Source organism: Microtus ochrogaster, chromosome 8, assembly GCF_000317375.1.
Source record: "Microtus ochrogaster isolate Prairie Vole_2 chromosome 8, MicOch1.0, whole genome shotgun sequence".
Classification (NCBI taxonomy): Eukaryota; Metazoa; Chordata; class Mammalia; order Rodentia; family Cricetidae; genus Microtus; species Microtus ochrogaster.
In genome coordinates, this window is record NC_022015.1 from 40705868 (window position 1) to 40721805 (window position 15938).

The 15938-nt window shown below is 49.5% G+C and overlaps 1 protein-coding gene across 2 annotated transcripts in view; it reads right to left on the reverse strand.

Annotated features, from left to right (window-relative positions):
- Cdc42ep2 (CDC42 effector protein 2) overlaps positions 1-7291 on the reverse strand; it is a 9938-nt gene extending 2647 nt beyond the window's left edge. The window contains exon 1 of one of the 2 annotated variants that reach the window (XM_005351768.2): positions 7246-7291. The gene's annotated coding sequence lies outside the window, so the exon portion shown is untranslated. Of the gene's footprint in view, positions 1-1860; positions 1881-7245 lie in introns of those variants that run through there. The other variant, XM_026781026.1, reaches the window with a different exon arrangement.
- Between the last annotated feature and the right edge of the window lie 8647 nt (positions 7292-15938).

A 15938-nucleotide genomic window follows, 5' to 3' on the forward strand; every position in this document is an offset into this window, starting at 1 on the left:
AGAAAAAATAATAAAGGAGGCAGAGGTAGACAAGATGGTGGAGTGGGTGAAAGCACTCGCTGTACAAACTGTCGACCTGTGCTTGGTCTGCAGAACCCACAGCTGGAGAGAACGGAGTCCTGAGAATTGTTCTCTGACCTCCTCAAGCAGCTGTGGCGTGTGTCCACACTCATAAACACACAACAATAATAAAACAAACTTTAAAAAGTCAACACATGGGGCTTGGTGGATCACACCTTAATCCTAACTCAAGGAAGCCAGAGACGAGTAAAGCAGATCTCTGTGACTTTGACGTCAGCCTGGGATATGTAATAAAGGTATTTTTTTTTTTTTGATTATTTATTTTGGTTTTTCGAGACAGGATTCTCTGTATAGTCTTGACTGTCCTGGAACCCTCTCTGCAGACCAGGATGGCCTCAAACTCAGAGATTCAACTATTTCTGCCTCCTGAGAGCGGGGATTAAAGACATGGCCCACACCACTGCCCCCACTTTTTTGTTTTTATGCAGCGTTTCCTGTGTAGCCCTGGTTGATCTAGCACTCATTATGTAAACTAAGTTGATCTGGAACTCAGAGAGATCCACCCACCTTTGCCTTCCGAGTGCTGGGATTAAAAGTGTGCACTACAGAAGCCCTCCCACATCTGAGGAGGAATGGAGACCCTGAATCTTGATGCTAGGTCCTTAGACACCTACATACTCCAGCCCTGATCTCTCGCTCTACTTACTGCTCCTGCCTGGTATTCACACTTGTCCCTGACCTCCATCAGCTATGTTCTGCCACACAAGAAGTGCCCCATTGTATGTGAGTCTCACCACTGGCCTCAACTCCCTACCCAACTGAGGATGGAGAGTTTCGAAACTGCCTCTCCCACCCAGGCCTGGTTCAGTGCTGGGAACACAGGCATCCAGCCAGCAGCTGAATGACCAATGCCTCATAATCCGCCACTTCCCACTTGGAGGTTTCCCTTTCCTCCTCCTCAGGTCAGAAGCAGAGGTTGAGTCTGGAGTTCCTGTCTGACCTTCCTCCCAGCCCCTCCTCCCAGCCCCAGCACAGAGAGATGAGGCAGGGTATATAATACTTTTTGGAGTGGTATTCTTCTGAGAGCTTTGCAAACATGTTATCACAACCCTCCTATGATCCCCATTTGAACATTAAAACTCGGGGCTGCCACGTAGCTCCTGGCAGAGTGCATGCCTAGCAGGAGAAACAGACTGAAACAAATGAGAAAGATCAGACACAGCTGGATGCTTGCAGAGAGCAAGATACTACAGAAAGAGACAAACAAAATGTGGAAACGTTCAAAAGGACGCCGCTAAGTTTTTCAGATTTATTTCTGTATGTGAGAGTTGACTGTGAGTATGTGAGTGCGCCGTGGGCAAGGCTGGTGTCTGCAGCGGTAAAAGGGAACAAACATCAAATGCCTAGAACTGGAGTTAGAGTTGGTTGTGAGCCGCCCTGTGGGTGCTGGGAACCCAACCTCTGCAAAAGCAACAAGTGTTTAATCACTGAGCCATCTCTCGAGCCTGAGAGGGTACCATTTATTAAAAGCATGGACTACCAATGGCCCTGCCATCCACACTCCATATATGCCAGCCTGTTTAGGATTCTCTCTTAACATGAGAAATGAGAAAGAATCAGGTCGTCATACTGGTCAGAAGAGTGGTGGTATGTGGTGCCTGCTTTGGAGGGAAAAGTGTCCCCAGCAGATGACCTATAACTTTGCCCATTGGCATACTAAAGTACACATGGACAATCTACATGTGTGTGAAGGGGTGTTCGCCTAAATGCCAGTGATGTTATAATTTCAGACTTTTCCTCTCTTGTTCAGACATTTTTTTTGGGAGGACTGAGTCTCACCTTGTCTGGCGTGGAACTCAGAGAGATTTGTCTGTATTTATTTGTCTTCTGAGTGTTGGGACTGAAGGTAAGTGGCAGATTCTTAAAAAAAAAATCATGCATTAATGAATACACAAACACGTATAGGTAAAATACTTATATACATAAAAACTCTTTTAAAAAAAGCTGAGTGGTGGTAGTACACACCTTTAAATCTCAGCACTTGGGAGGCAGAGGCAGACAGATCTCTGAGGCCAGCCAGGTCTACAAGAGAATTTCGGGATGACCTGGGCTGCACAGAAAAACCCTGTCTCTAAAAGCACAAACCGTCATCCTCGCACAGAGGCCGCACAGCCACCTATGTGTTCTGATTTAGCGTGTGCTGTTACAGTGAGCACTTTTTCAGTTTTACAGAAATGCAGTTTTTCTTTTTTTGAGGTGCTGTCTAAAAACACAACACAAATAATAAAACCCCAAGAAACAGAGCTGTACTCAGCCATCAGTTTCTCACTAAGCCTGGGTTATTTCTCCGGCCAGGGAAACAGAACAATCTTTAAGATAGGAAAAAGGCACCCTGTGCAGGCGCAACACTGGTTTAACAACGCAGGAAGCAGAGCAGGTGCACCCGTTCACTGTATACCCTCCAGTCCCTTGGTGGGGTTGCTGTGTGGAGGGCCTGACTCATTTGACTCCAAATGCAGAATCCAATGCAAAAGGTGAGAAATTTGTCTGAAGAGTCCAAGAATAAGAAAATAAAAATTAAGATTCCAAAAATAAGAATGTAGAAATAAGCCGGGCGGTGGTGGCGCACGCCTGTAATCCCAGCACTCGGGAGGCAGAGGCAGGCGGATCTCTGTGAGTTCGAGGCCAGCCTGGTCTACCAAGGGAGTTCCAGGACAGGCTCCAAAGCTACAGAGAAACCCTGTCTCGAAAAACCAAAAAAAAAAAAAAAAAAAAAAAAGAATGTAGAAATAAATATAAAGTTATAAGTCTAGGAGAATGAGAACAGACTGTCAACAGCTTTCTCAGCAGATCGAGGACCAGTCATTCACAGTGAGCTATTTTCTCAGATGCTTAAGAAGCCTCCATCAGCCTAGGTCATTCCATTTTACAACTGGCTGTTCTATATACAAAGCCGGAGCCTCTGAGAGCAGTGTCTTGGTCATTCTGGATGACGACAGATATGAACCGAGTTAACCTTTAGGAGACAGAGATACGTAACTTCTGGGTTAGGCACTGTCTCCGTTATGGGAAACTGGCGCCATCAAAGGGGAGGCATGGGGCTCCAGTATACACTGCCTGGAGGTACCAGAGAGACAGGACAGTACAAACACCTCTAAGTAATGAGCTCTGACACTGGAGGATGTAAAGTATGGCAGTCTGAATCTGAGTTTCACCTAGAGATAGTGTGAAAAGGTTTCTGCTATCTTTTAAGTTCCTTGTCTAAGAATCTATCTATCTATCTATCTATCTATCTATCTATCTATCTATTTATTATGTATACAATATTCTGTCTACGTGTATGCCTGCAGGCCAGAAGAGAGAATAGGGCACCAGATCTCATTACAGATGGTTGTGAGCCACCATGTGGTTGCTGGGAATTGAACTCAGGACCTCTGGAAGAACAATCAGTGCTCTTAACCTCTGAGCCATCTCTCCAGTCCCCTAAGAACCAATTAATTCTAATCTATTAACCTTCTGGTATTACTAGAAGTCCCTTTTCTAATTGCTAAAGACACCCATTTTCTTGTAATTATTGACTCTAGCTGTAATCTACTCTGAAACATATTTCATGATAGCTGCCCATTGACATTAGAACTCACTCCCCTCCTTAGGGTCTGCGTTGACTGACCCACGGGTAGGGGCAAGACTGTAAAAATCCTTTGTTCAGACCTAATGCTTGGTGCCCTAACTATAAAAGGCTGGTTCAGAAACCAGCCTTTGGCCACAGCCTAACAAACAAGCACCATCTCTGACTGTGGTCTCAGCTACTGATAAGCTTCTGTGCCCCGCAGTGTTTTTATTTTTTATTGTTTTATTTTTAAGTTTGCTTCTGGTTTTCCTGGAATCTTGTTTCTGGAATAAAGTTTGCTTCTGGTTTATTAGACTTTGGTGGTCTGTTCCTATCTTTGCGGGATCCCCCTGGAGTCAACATGTCCAAGATCACATTGCAGTCAGCAGCAGGGCCAGGATTAAAGCCAGGGAAGCCTGTCTTCTTCCACTAAGCCTCCTCTAGGCCAGCCCACACCTGAGTAAAGGTGGCACCCCCTGTTTCCTCTGCTTCAGTCTCCATCCTGGGTAGGCTGTGGGTGATCAGGAAGGGCAGGAAGAAGGCAGCCGGATGCAGGCAGGGCAGAGTCCTAACTGCCCCCATCTCAGCACAGGCCCTTGCTCAGGAAACCCCACCCTGAGGCCGGACACCCTAGGCTGAACCATAGAGGCTGAACATCTCTGGCCTCTGAGCACCTGCAGCCAACAGGAGACAAGGGAATGAACTTCATGGTAGATTCCAGCTAATTCTAGAGGAGCTGTCGGAAGAAGACACACCCCAGGTCTTTGAATTCCATCACTGGTTGACCCTGTGAACACATCTGATCTGTCCAGTTTGCTGCTGTGTAGCAATGGGGTAACTACTGCGTCCTTTCCACTGAGGGCGAGCTGGGCCAATTGGTGAGATCTGCCTAGAGCTTGGGCCAGGTCCTTCCCCCACGCTCACTCCATCACACTAGAGCTCCAAGACAGCTTGGGTGTTTCCACAGCAAACTGGGAGTCCCTGACAGCTGTCTCACTCTGAGCCAGATGTACCCACCCAAATCCAGATGTGAGGAGAACAGAGGCTAAAGGGAAGGGTGGGGCCAGCATCAGCCACCCAGGAGAAAGCTGGGAATAACCACCAGCAATCCTGACTAGAAGATCTAACAACCACAGGACTGGAGGCTCCACTGCCATGGGGTTCCTCACACTCTAAAGCCACAGTGTGGTAGGTGTCACTACTGTCCTAGATAGCCACAGGAGTGGAGCCTCATCCAACTAGCAAGAAAGGCACTGGTACCAAGGCTGGCCATGTGGCTTCAAGGCAGTGAACTGGCCCTGTGGTGATATGGATAGGGAACAGGAGAGAAAAACTATCAAGTCTGCAGCTTCCTCTATGTAGTCATATCCCTTGGCTGCCACTTCCCGGACTTGCCAGTGTTCAGAGCTGGAAGGAACTCTGATTGGAGGAAGGCTGCCAGGAGGAGCCTCCTCCAACAACCGGAGGAGCAGATGGGAGCCATCCCAGCTCTGTGGGTTGCCCTGGACAGCAACCCTGGGCCTCCCTCAGAGGAAATAACTTCCTGGAGGCAGATCCCCTCTGGCCATGGAGAATATTTAGCCCTGCTCACTCTGGCTGTTCCCGGAAATTCCCCTCCCTCCATACACACTTCAGAACTAATGATTTTCCCCCTCTTTTTGTCACATTCTGTAGTCTAGGCTGGCCTCAAACTCGCAGAGATCTGCTTCTGCTTCCCAAGTGCCAGGATTAGAAGTGTGCCACCCAGCTGGGCATGGTGATGAATGTCTAATTCTAGCACTTGGGAGGCAAAGGTAGGCAGTTCTCTGTGAGTTCGAGGCCAGCTTAGTTTGAATAGTGAGTTCCAGGACAGCCAGAGTTTACAAAGGGAGACCCCCTCAAACATCCAAAAAACCAAAAGGAAAAAAAAAAGTGTGCTAGCATGCCCAGCTCCAGACGTGATTTTTGTCCCTACTCTTAAATGCAGTAAAAGTTTTTTTTTTTGTTTTTTGTTTTTTTTTTTTTTGTTTTTTCGAGACAGGGTTTCTCTGTGGCTTTGGAACCTGTCCTGGAACTCTCTGTAGACCAGGCTGGTCTCGAACTCACAGAGATCCACCTGCCTCTGCCTCCCGAGTGCTGGGATTAAAGGCGTGCGCCACCATCGCCCGGCAGTAAAAGTTTTTTGTTTGTTTGTTTGTTTTCTTTTTTTTCAGACAGGATTTCTCTACAGAACAGGTTGTCCTGGCTGTCCAGGTACTCACTCTGTAGACCAGGCCAGTCGAACTTAGAAATCTGCCTGCCCCTAAGAACTAAAATACTGCCTCTAAAAGACAAGCAAACAAAAAGTTGCATTTATTGTTATCGTGAATATATGCCTGACGTATGTGTGTGTATGTGCATGCAAGCTCACACACAAGCTCATATGTACTGTGTGTGTGTGTGTGTGTGTGTGTGTGTGTGTGGAGGTCAGAGGGCAACTTTATGGAGTCAGTTCTCTCTTTCCATCTTTACATGTTTTGCAGATGGAACTCATCCCCAAGCTTGCTCAGTAAGCTACTTCCGCTGAGACATCTTGCCAGGCCAAAAGGAATAGTTTGGAATCTAATTCCACCTGGAACTCTGTGACCTCTCCGGGACTGGACTCACCTTCCTCATCTTTAAAATGGGCTGACCCTTTGCTATACTGGAAACAAGAGGCTCTGCAGAAATAGATGAGTCCACTGTCACCATCAAAGGACATTCAGCAAATATCTGCAGGGCCTTTCTCAAACCCTTCGGCTTTCCTGGGTTGCAACAAGAACAAAAACCGAACCCTACTCAGCCCCCAAGCGTGGGTTTCCTTTTGCCAGCCCTGACAGGGCCACCTCAGAAGTTGGTTCTCCCGCAGCGGTCTCCCTGGGTCCCAGCGCAGAAAAGCGATAGGACCCGTGGTCGCTAGGTGGCGCGCGCGCCCCCGCTATCGTCCAGCATTCTAGGGTCCCACTGAGCACACCGGCTCCAAGCTGACGCCCACCGCGGAGCTGCGAGCTCCACTACCCGAGGTGTATCACCCATAGGGCTTTTTCTCTGGGTCGCACAGTCAGGCCACGGTGAGGGTGGAAGTGCGAAGACTGGGGGACCTTGTCCCGGTCCCCGAGCTCTGGGAGGGGCCTTGCCTGAGCTTCCCGGCCTGGGCGAGGTCCCAGTGTCTGTTTGGCGCGCCGCCAGGTTTCGGACGTGCAGGCCCCCGCCCTCCAGCGAGTCCGGCTGCTCAACCCTGGCTCGCGTTCCCGCGCCGACCCCTCCAGCTCCCCAGCCAAGCGCTGCCTGGCGCAGCCCAGATCCGTTTCAGTAACATTGCAGCTAAAGATAGGAGGACACCTCACCAGCCGCTAAAAATACGGCCTCCAGCCCAGGCGGGGACACGGGCCGAGGAAGGATGCTCCCTGGTCTCGAGGCTCCAGCATAGAACACTGGTAAAGATAGGAGCTGCAAGACTGACAGCGCAGAGCCCTGAGCGCTGTGGGAGGTCATGGGTAGGGGGCGGGGACCCAGGCGCCTTGTAAGGGGCCTGACCTGGACCAGAACCGAGCATCACCCTGGATGGACTCTCCAAGAAGTCACTAGAGGCCTGAGAAACCTCAGTCTAGACTCACCTTGAGGCGCGCGGGCAAAGCCGCAGAGCTGCGCGGCCGGGATAGAGCACCAGGGAGGGCCTGGGAACTTACAATGCGGACCTCAGACCCGAAGCCCCGCCCCCAGCACTAAAAGCCAATCCCGAGTCGCCCTTTTCCAGCCCCCTTCCACACATCCCCGCCCACCGCGGCACCACCCAAGTTCTCTGTTCTGCAGACTCCGCTGCAAGATTCCAGAGCCTTTGCCTCCAGGAGCTACCAAGACGCCAGCTGTGCACGTTGGAGTCAAAACTTTAGGCTAGAAGCACTGGGCCAGCAAAGGCCGGAAGAGCGAATTCTTGAGAAATCTCTGAGCGTCCTTGGATGGGTTTCCTTGCCGGAAGGATTGTGACCCTGGAGTCGTCCGCACGAGTGTGACTCTACCGGAATGAATCGGGCTTTGCAGGCGCCTTCCAAACTTAGGAGCGCTTTGAAGAGTTTGCCTAATCTAGGAGAGAGAGCGATGGAAGGAGGGAGAGAGAAAGATTCGGGGAGGGGGCAGCGCGGAGAAAACCAGAAACAGACAGACCGAGAAAGACAGAGAGAGACTGGGCATGCCTGTGTTTGCTGTCCCTGCTAGGTGGTTTCCGACGTGGGTTTGGGCTCCTACAATGATTCATTCATTTATACAGTCACACAGGATCAGAAACAGTTATTGAAGGGCAGGTTCTAAGGTTGCTGAGACAGACCGAGGAAAACTTGTTATTGCTCCGTTCTGTGAGTAAGTGGAATAACTTCGTTGGGTGTCTACTTGTGGTTAGGGAAGCTGAGAGATGGGGATTCAAGAAATTCAAGGTACAAGGCACAGGGCGATCCCAATCCAGGTGGTTAAGTGCGAAGAGGAGTGAGGCGAAAGAGAAAGGTGGGAGGAGAGGAGCCAGGATGCTTGGCTTCCAGACAGCCACTGAAGAAATGGGATGTGTGTACAGGAGGGGAGGATGCTGGGGTGAGCGAATGTGTCAGCCAAGCCAGGGGGGAGGGCAGAATGGGAAGGACGATGAGTCATGCATCCTTAAAGATGTCAGTAGTCTGGGTTAGGAAATACAGCTCTGAGGGGCTCGGTGTGTTTCCCTGTGTGTTAGTCCCTGTTTAATCACCAGTCACACATGCATGTATGCATACACACACTCACACGCACTCACACTCACACATGCATGCATCCCTAGATCAAGATCTCCCCATTTTAACCTCTGGAACCTATGACTGCTTGTTATGTGGGAAGGGAATTTTGAGTACCTGGGGGATTGTGATAAGCAGAAACCTGGGCTCAACCAGTCCTCCTTCCTCAACCTCCCAAAGAGCTGGGACTATAGATGGAAGCCACCATGCCCTGCTCGGGGGATTTTAACATAGAGATTACCCTGGCCTAGGAATACACTTTAGTTCACAGAGTACTTAGGTAGCACATGAGGCTCTGGCTTCTGTCCTCAGCGCTCCGTAAACAGGATTGCTGGTACGTCTGTGATCCCAGCTCTCAGCGGACTGAGGCAGGAGGATCAGGAGTTCACGGTTATTCTTCCCATCCATATAGTTAATTCAAGTCCGAAAATAAAAGAGGGTCAGCCAGGCGGTGGTGGCGCATGCTTTTAATCCCAGCACTCAGGAGGCAGAGGCACGCAGATCTCTGTGATTTTGAGGCCAGCCTGGTCTACAAGAACTAGTTCCAGGACAGGCTCCAAAGCTACAGAGAAACCCTGTCTCAAAAAACCAAAAATAACTAAATAAGAGGGTCGTTATGAGTGAGGATTCAGCAGCTAAGCGTGTTTGCAGTCAAGGCTCACAATCTGAGTTTGATTTCTGGGGCTTTCATAGTGGAAGAAGGAGAGAACTATTAAATATTCTCTGGCTACATACAACCACAGCAAACATGCATGCCCCTACCTCCACAAAAACACAATGTAATTTATTTTTTGAGACAGAATCTCACTGTATAGCTCTAGCTGGCATGGAACTCACTATTTGGACCAAGCCTGTATCAAACTCATGGAGATCCACCTGCCTCTGCCTCCCAAGTGCTGAGATTAGAGGCATGTGCCACTACACCTGATTTAATTGTAATTTCTTGTTGTTGCTGGGTTTCTATTTGTTTTGTTTTTTCATTTTTTTGTTTGTTTTGAGACAATGTCTCTCTACATAGCCTTGGATGTCCTTGAACTTAGAAATTGACCTGCCTCTGCCATTAATGTCATTTTTTAAAGAAATAAAGATTATGCTCTATTATCTGAGTGGTCCAGTTTAATTACAAGGGCCCTTAAAAATTAGAAAAGACAAAAAATTAAAGAAGGAGCCGGGCGATGGTGGCACACGCCTTTAATCCCAGCACTCGGGAGGCAGAGGCAGGCGGATCTCTGTGAGTTTGAGACCAGCCTGGTCTACAAGAGCTAGTTCCAGGACAGGCTCCAAAGCCACAGAGAAACCCTGTCTTAAAAAACAAAAAAATAAAAAATAAAGAAGGGCCACACTAGGCCTGGCAGCACATGCCTGGGGAAGCAGAGGCCAGCCTGGGCTACATGGTGAGACCCTCTGTCAAAACAGTCAAACATGGGGTGGGTATGAGATGGTTGAGCTTCTGATCCTGCTGGACTTAAGCACTCTGTCCCCAAGCCTGACGACCTGGGTTGGAGCTCCTGAACTCTCATGGTGGAAGAAGAGCACCCATGCCCACAGGTTTTCGTCTGACTGCTACACACGCCAATCAATCTATCTATAATGGAAGGAAGGGCCAGCCCAAAAGATACTCTGGTGCTATTTTTAGAGGAAAAGAAGAGCCCACAAACCAAGCAGCTCTGAGCATCCTAACAGCTGGAGAAGACAAGGACAGACTCTCCCAGAGCTTCCAGACATCTTGACTTTAATTTCACAGGACTTCTGACCTCCACCACATGGTAAGGAATTTGTGTGGCAGTGTTGCTTTAAATTAGTGTATATGTCTGCGTCTGTGTGGGGTGTGTGCAGGTGGACCCTGAGGCATGCAGAAGGCCTTGTTACCGGTGCTGTGAATCACCTGTCATTTGCTGACATCAGCTGATGTCAGCTCCAGGAGCCATATTGGGATAGCTTCAGCAGCTTGCACCCTAGCCGCTGGAGCCGTCCCTCTAGCCCGGTCTGTAGGCTTTTAAGCCACCAAGCTTGTGTGTTAATTTGTTCCCGTATCATTGGGAAATGAATAAAAAGGAAGTTTTGGATTTTTGTTTTGTATTGTTTTGTTTGTTTTGTTTTGTTTGTTTTTTGAGACAGTGTCTTATTTGTCTTACTACGTAGCCCTGACTGGCTTGGAACTCACCCTGTAGACCAGGCCAAACTCACAGAGATCCTCCTGCCTCTGCCTCCCTAGTCCTGGCATTGAAGGTGGCAGGATTTAATCTTCAGCTGGCTCTACTCCTTGCTCAGTGTCCCAGGACAGGTCAGGATCGGCCTGGATGGCTTGGAGGAAAACTGAGGAGAGTCCTGGAAAGGAACCTGGACCACACTGACATACGGGTGAAGGCTATATTATGAGTATATTCCCCGAAAGGCAGATGTTGGGAGGTGGGACCTGCTGGGGGCTGTTTAGATCATAGCGCTCTAAGTCCAAGAAAGGCTCAGTGCCAGCACCAATGGGCTGGAGGATGCAAGCCCACTTTCTCTCTCCTTCTCCCCACCTACTCACTCTCTCTTCTGCCTCCTGCCAGGGGATGAAACAGTATAAGGACCCTCACCAGATGCCAGCTGGCATCCAGATGTTCTCAGACATTCCAGCCTCCAGGACCAGAGCTGGCAACAAAGCAGGAAGTAACAGGAGTGGAGGGTTGGGGGTGTCTGAGCTCTCCTCCACAGCGCTGCACTGCCAGCGAGCAGCCCAGGGCTCTTTAGGGTAGTGTCTGTGGCGGGGTGAGAGGGGGGTCGGGACTGGAGGGCGTATGTAGGGACAGCAGACCAGACCGAAGCTGCCACCTGTGCTTTGGGAATTGTTTTCGGTCACCCTGGATGGGAAAAGCGTCCAGCGCCAGCTGTCCATGCTGCTTGGATGGCTCCTTGACTCTTGCTGTTATCCTGAGCAAGACAATGACCCACCCAGGCTGCACCAGGATGGTCTGACCCGGGTTCTGCCCTGTGCAATTGCAGGAGGAGGACAGCTTAGCTTTTCCTCCATTTATGAGCAGGCTAGACAGAGTCCCTGAGGAGACTCCCAGTGGGTGGGATTGTGCGCACATACCTGGCCTGAGGAGACCCCCAGAGGGTGGGATTGTGCGCACATACCTGGCCTGAGGAGACCCCCAGAGGGTGGGATTGTGCGCACATACCTGGCCTGAGGAGACCTCCAGAGGGTGGGATTGTGCGCACATACCTGGCATTGCCATCTGCAGTCTCACAGTTAATCATTTATAGAATGGAATTTCTGCTTGGGTACTGTGGTATGTGCCTATAATTCCAATACTCACAAGGTTGAGACAGGAGGATTGCCATGATTTCTAAGCTAACCTGCGGCACATATTAAGTTCCAGACCAGCCAGGTCTACAGAATGATACCCTGTCTCAAAACAAAAGAAAAATAAATAAATAAGATTTCAGTTACTAAACTGGCTTTTTACATAACTCCTCAGGCTAGGTAAAGACCTAGGTGTGGGTAGGAGTGGAGCTAGAATAGCCTACTTCTTTGGGGACAGCCTGGGTGGCTTGCACTTCTGTCAGACACTCAGATAAGTGTCTACAGCTCCCAGTCTGGACCCTGTGTTCCAGTTGGACATCCAAGTTGGGATATGGAATGTGTCCATTGGGATGGCTCTTGGACACTGTGGTCCCAAGAAGGCACAGACGGGTACACTAGAAGAGGGGTTTCGGTTTTCCTCTAAGCTCACAGCCTCCCTGACCTAGGATGGGCCCACTAGGTCCAGCCCTACAGCTTCCTCCCCCACCGAGATGACCACACAGAAACTGACTCAGACCTTCCTTCCCTTCCCGGCCGCTTCTTCCTGGAAATCGCCCTCATCTTGGACCCTGACCTGATGGGCCCTGGAGAGTACAGCCGAAAGTCCCCCACTCCCAAAGGCTGGAGTCCCTCTCCTCTCCATGGGCTGCAGCCAGTTCTCTGCCCCTTGGGAATAGAGGATCCTGAGAGGTTGGTGGGATGACGGAGATAACAGGGGCATCGAGAGAAGATGCTGGGAGAGAGTGATGGAGGTCTCACGAGGTGTGCGAGCTCCCCTCCTGGGTCATCACAGGGTATTGGGGGTGGTGAAGGAGCTGTGTCCACCCCTGGGAGCCCTGAAGTCCCAGCTCAGGGGTGCCGGCGGTGCCTGTGACCTGAGCCCAACCCAAGCTTAGGCTGTGTTTTTTCCTTGATTGTTAGTGCTTCCTTCCTGCCCAGGACTCCTGCCAAGCCCTGCCCTCCCCTTCTCCCTTTTCACCCCATTTTGGAGAACTCGGCCATTCAAAGCTGGGGTTCCAGATGAGCAGTCATCCACAGAGTCACCCCCAGATGGTGGCTTCTACCCTTGGGAACTAGGTGGTAGGGGGACTTTCCTTTAGGTTTGCGTTTTGGCCTCTAGCTCAGGGCCATGGGGTTTTCCAGAGTGGTGACAGTTCTGTCCTAGTAGGGACAAGCCCAGGCACTTCCTCCCAGAAGTATGTTGACCCCATGGCTGTCACTAGAATAGGAAATAAATTACACAATGAGCAGAGCCTGCCCTCAGGACTTCCCATGCCCAGGACTTCCTAGGTCCCTTGTCATTACCATGAAAAGCCTTCTCTGTCTCAGGTTGTTCCCAAACTCTGAATCCTCCTTCCTCTGTCCCTGAGGTATTACAGGTGTGTGCCAACATGCCAAACTAAAAAGACTTTGCTTGTTTGTTTGTATTTTGAGACAGGGTCTCTCTACATAGCCCTGGGTATCCATCAACTCACTGTGCAGACCAGGCTCTGGTGTCAAACTCACAGAGATCTGCTTGCCTCTGCCTCCAGAGTGCTGGTAAGGTATGAGCCACCATGGCTGGCCCCAAAAGCCATTTCTACAAGTGATCTTTACCTCAGGACCTGCGGGACTAGAGAAGACACAGTGGGCAAGCTAGGCCAACTTCTGGAACAAACAACCCATCATGAAAGAACAGCAATTCTAAATCAGCATGGATGTGATGTCACAAAGTCCCCAGGACAGCATCAAGTTCTCAGTCACCACCAGGAAGACTTAGTCAATGGCTGGCAATCAAAAGAACAAAAGAGGGAGCCCTATAATACAGTTCAGGGAATAAAGGTGCTTGCCATCGAGTCTCACAACCTGAGTTCAATACCTAGAACACACAGGGTGGATGGTGGAAGAACCAACCAACTTTCAAAAGCTATCCTCTGACCTCCACATATATGTATACCATGAAAACACACACACACACACACACACACACACACACACACACACACACACACACACACTACAAAGAACCACAGGGCCTGGAGATGGCTCAGCAAGGTTAAGAGTACTGACTGATCTTCCAGAGGACCTGAGTTCAATTCCCAGCAACCACATGGTGGCTCACAACCATATGTAATGACATCTGGTGTCCTTTTCTGGTCTTCAGGAGATACATGCAGGCAGAAAACTATATACAGCCCAGTGGTGGTGGCGCACGCCTTTAATCCCAGCACTCAGGAGGCAGAGGCAGGTAGATTTCTGTGAGTTTGAGGCCAGCCTGGTCTACAAGAACTAGTTCCAGGACAGACACCAAAACTACAGTGAAAGCTTATCTCGAAAACAAACAAACAAACAAAACTATATACATAATAAAGAAGAAGAAGAAGAGCACCAGTTGCTCTTCCAGAGGACCTGGGTTTAATTCCCAGCACCCACATAGCACACACACCTATCTGTAACTCCAGTTCCGGGGGTTCCAGCACCCTCACATGGACACACATGCAAGTAAAACACCAATGATCATTAAAAAAAAAGAATCTTCACTCGGGAGGCAGAGGCAGGCGGATCTCTGTGAGTTCGAGCCTAGCCTGGTCTACAGAGCTAGTTCCAGGACAGGCTCCAAAGCCACAAGAATCTTGAAGAACTACAAAGATGGACTTGCTGCCAGGGGTGGAGAAACAAGAACAAGGAAAGGGGGACATGTGAGCAGGTATTAATGGATGAGTTGGGGTTTGCTAGGCAGAGAAAAGAAAGAACATTCCATGGGGACCAGGAGGAAGCCTGGGGAGATTAAGACCAATAGGACTAGGCTCACACAGGCTGTGACGGTGAGATGAGGTGCACAACAGAGCGAGGCGTAGAAGGGGGCAGGTAAGAGGGCATACTGGCTACTTTGTTAATTTGATGCAATCTAGAATTCCTAGAGGGAACGTCAGTTCAGGAATTGCTCAGATCAGACTGTCTATTGGTTGAGTGACACCATCCCTCAGCAGGTGGGACTGGGCTGTATTCCTCTGTGGCTTCTTGAGTTCCTTCCCTGACTTCCCTCAGCTATAGATCGTGACCGGAAGTATAGCTGAAATAAACCCTTTTCTCCCCAGGTTGCTTTATGACAGCAACAGAAAGCAAACTAGGGTAAGAGATGGGCTCTTTGTACAGCCTGTCGGTCCCCTCCCAACTCTGCAGTCTCCAGGGTGATTGACTCCACACCTCAAACTCTAAAAGTGGGTTTGAGGCTTGCTTGGCCAGTCTGAGCCATAGCAATAGTTCAGGGGCAGAAATGGTGTTTAACAGTAAACAGGATCTTGGGAACTTCCTGGGACTGTGAGGGTTCCAAAGGGGATGCTGGTGACCAGCTTTGCAACCCTAAGGAAAAGCGTGCCGGAGAATAAGAGCAACACGAGAAAGCAGAAGACTGCCCGTGTTGACGACGCACACTTAGAATTCCAGCACTCAGGAAGTGGAAGCAGGAGGATCAGGAGTTCAAGGTCAGCCTGGACTATTCAAAGCCCGTCCCACTGCTCCTCCAAATAACGAAAACAGAACCAAGAAAACGAATCTATGGTATTGCTCGTGTCCTGGTCCCAGCCATACCCAAAGCGTTTTCCATTACATTAGCTAAATTCCAGTTTTTGGGGGGTTTTGGTATGGTTTCTGTCACTTGCCACTGAGAAGGAAAGGCTGAGTAAGGCCAGAGACAGTCGTAACAGTTGCTGAAAGCAGTGAAGACAAGGGTCCTACAGAGGTATGCCACTGTGGTAGTTTGAGAAAAATGATCCCCAGAAGTCCATAGGGAGTGGCACTATGAGGAGGTGTGGCCTTGTTGGAGGAAGTGTGTCTCAGTTTTTTTCCTGTCGCCTGAAGATCCAGATGCAGAACTCTCAGCTCCTTCTCCAGCACTATGTCTGCCTGCAAGCTGACAAGCTTTCCACCATGACGATAATGGACTGAAAATGTTTTCTTTTATATGGCTTGCTGCAGTCATGGTGTCTCTTCACAGCAATAGAAACCCTAATTAAGACAGACACAATCAGAATAATCTTTTTGTTTGTTTTGTTTTTTCAAGACAGGGCTAATCTTTTTTTGTTTTGTTTTGTTTTGTTTGTTTAGAGATAGGGTTTCTCTGTTTAGCCCTGGATGTCCTGAAACTCACTTTGAGGACCAGGTTGGCTTCGAACTCACTGAGAGCTGCCTGTCTCTGCCTCCCAAGTGCTGGGGTTAAAGGCGTGAACCACCACTATCCAGTGTTTTTATTTGTTTATTATGTAGTGTTCTGCCTGCATGTATGCCT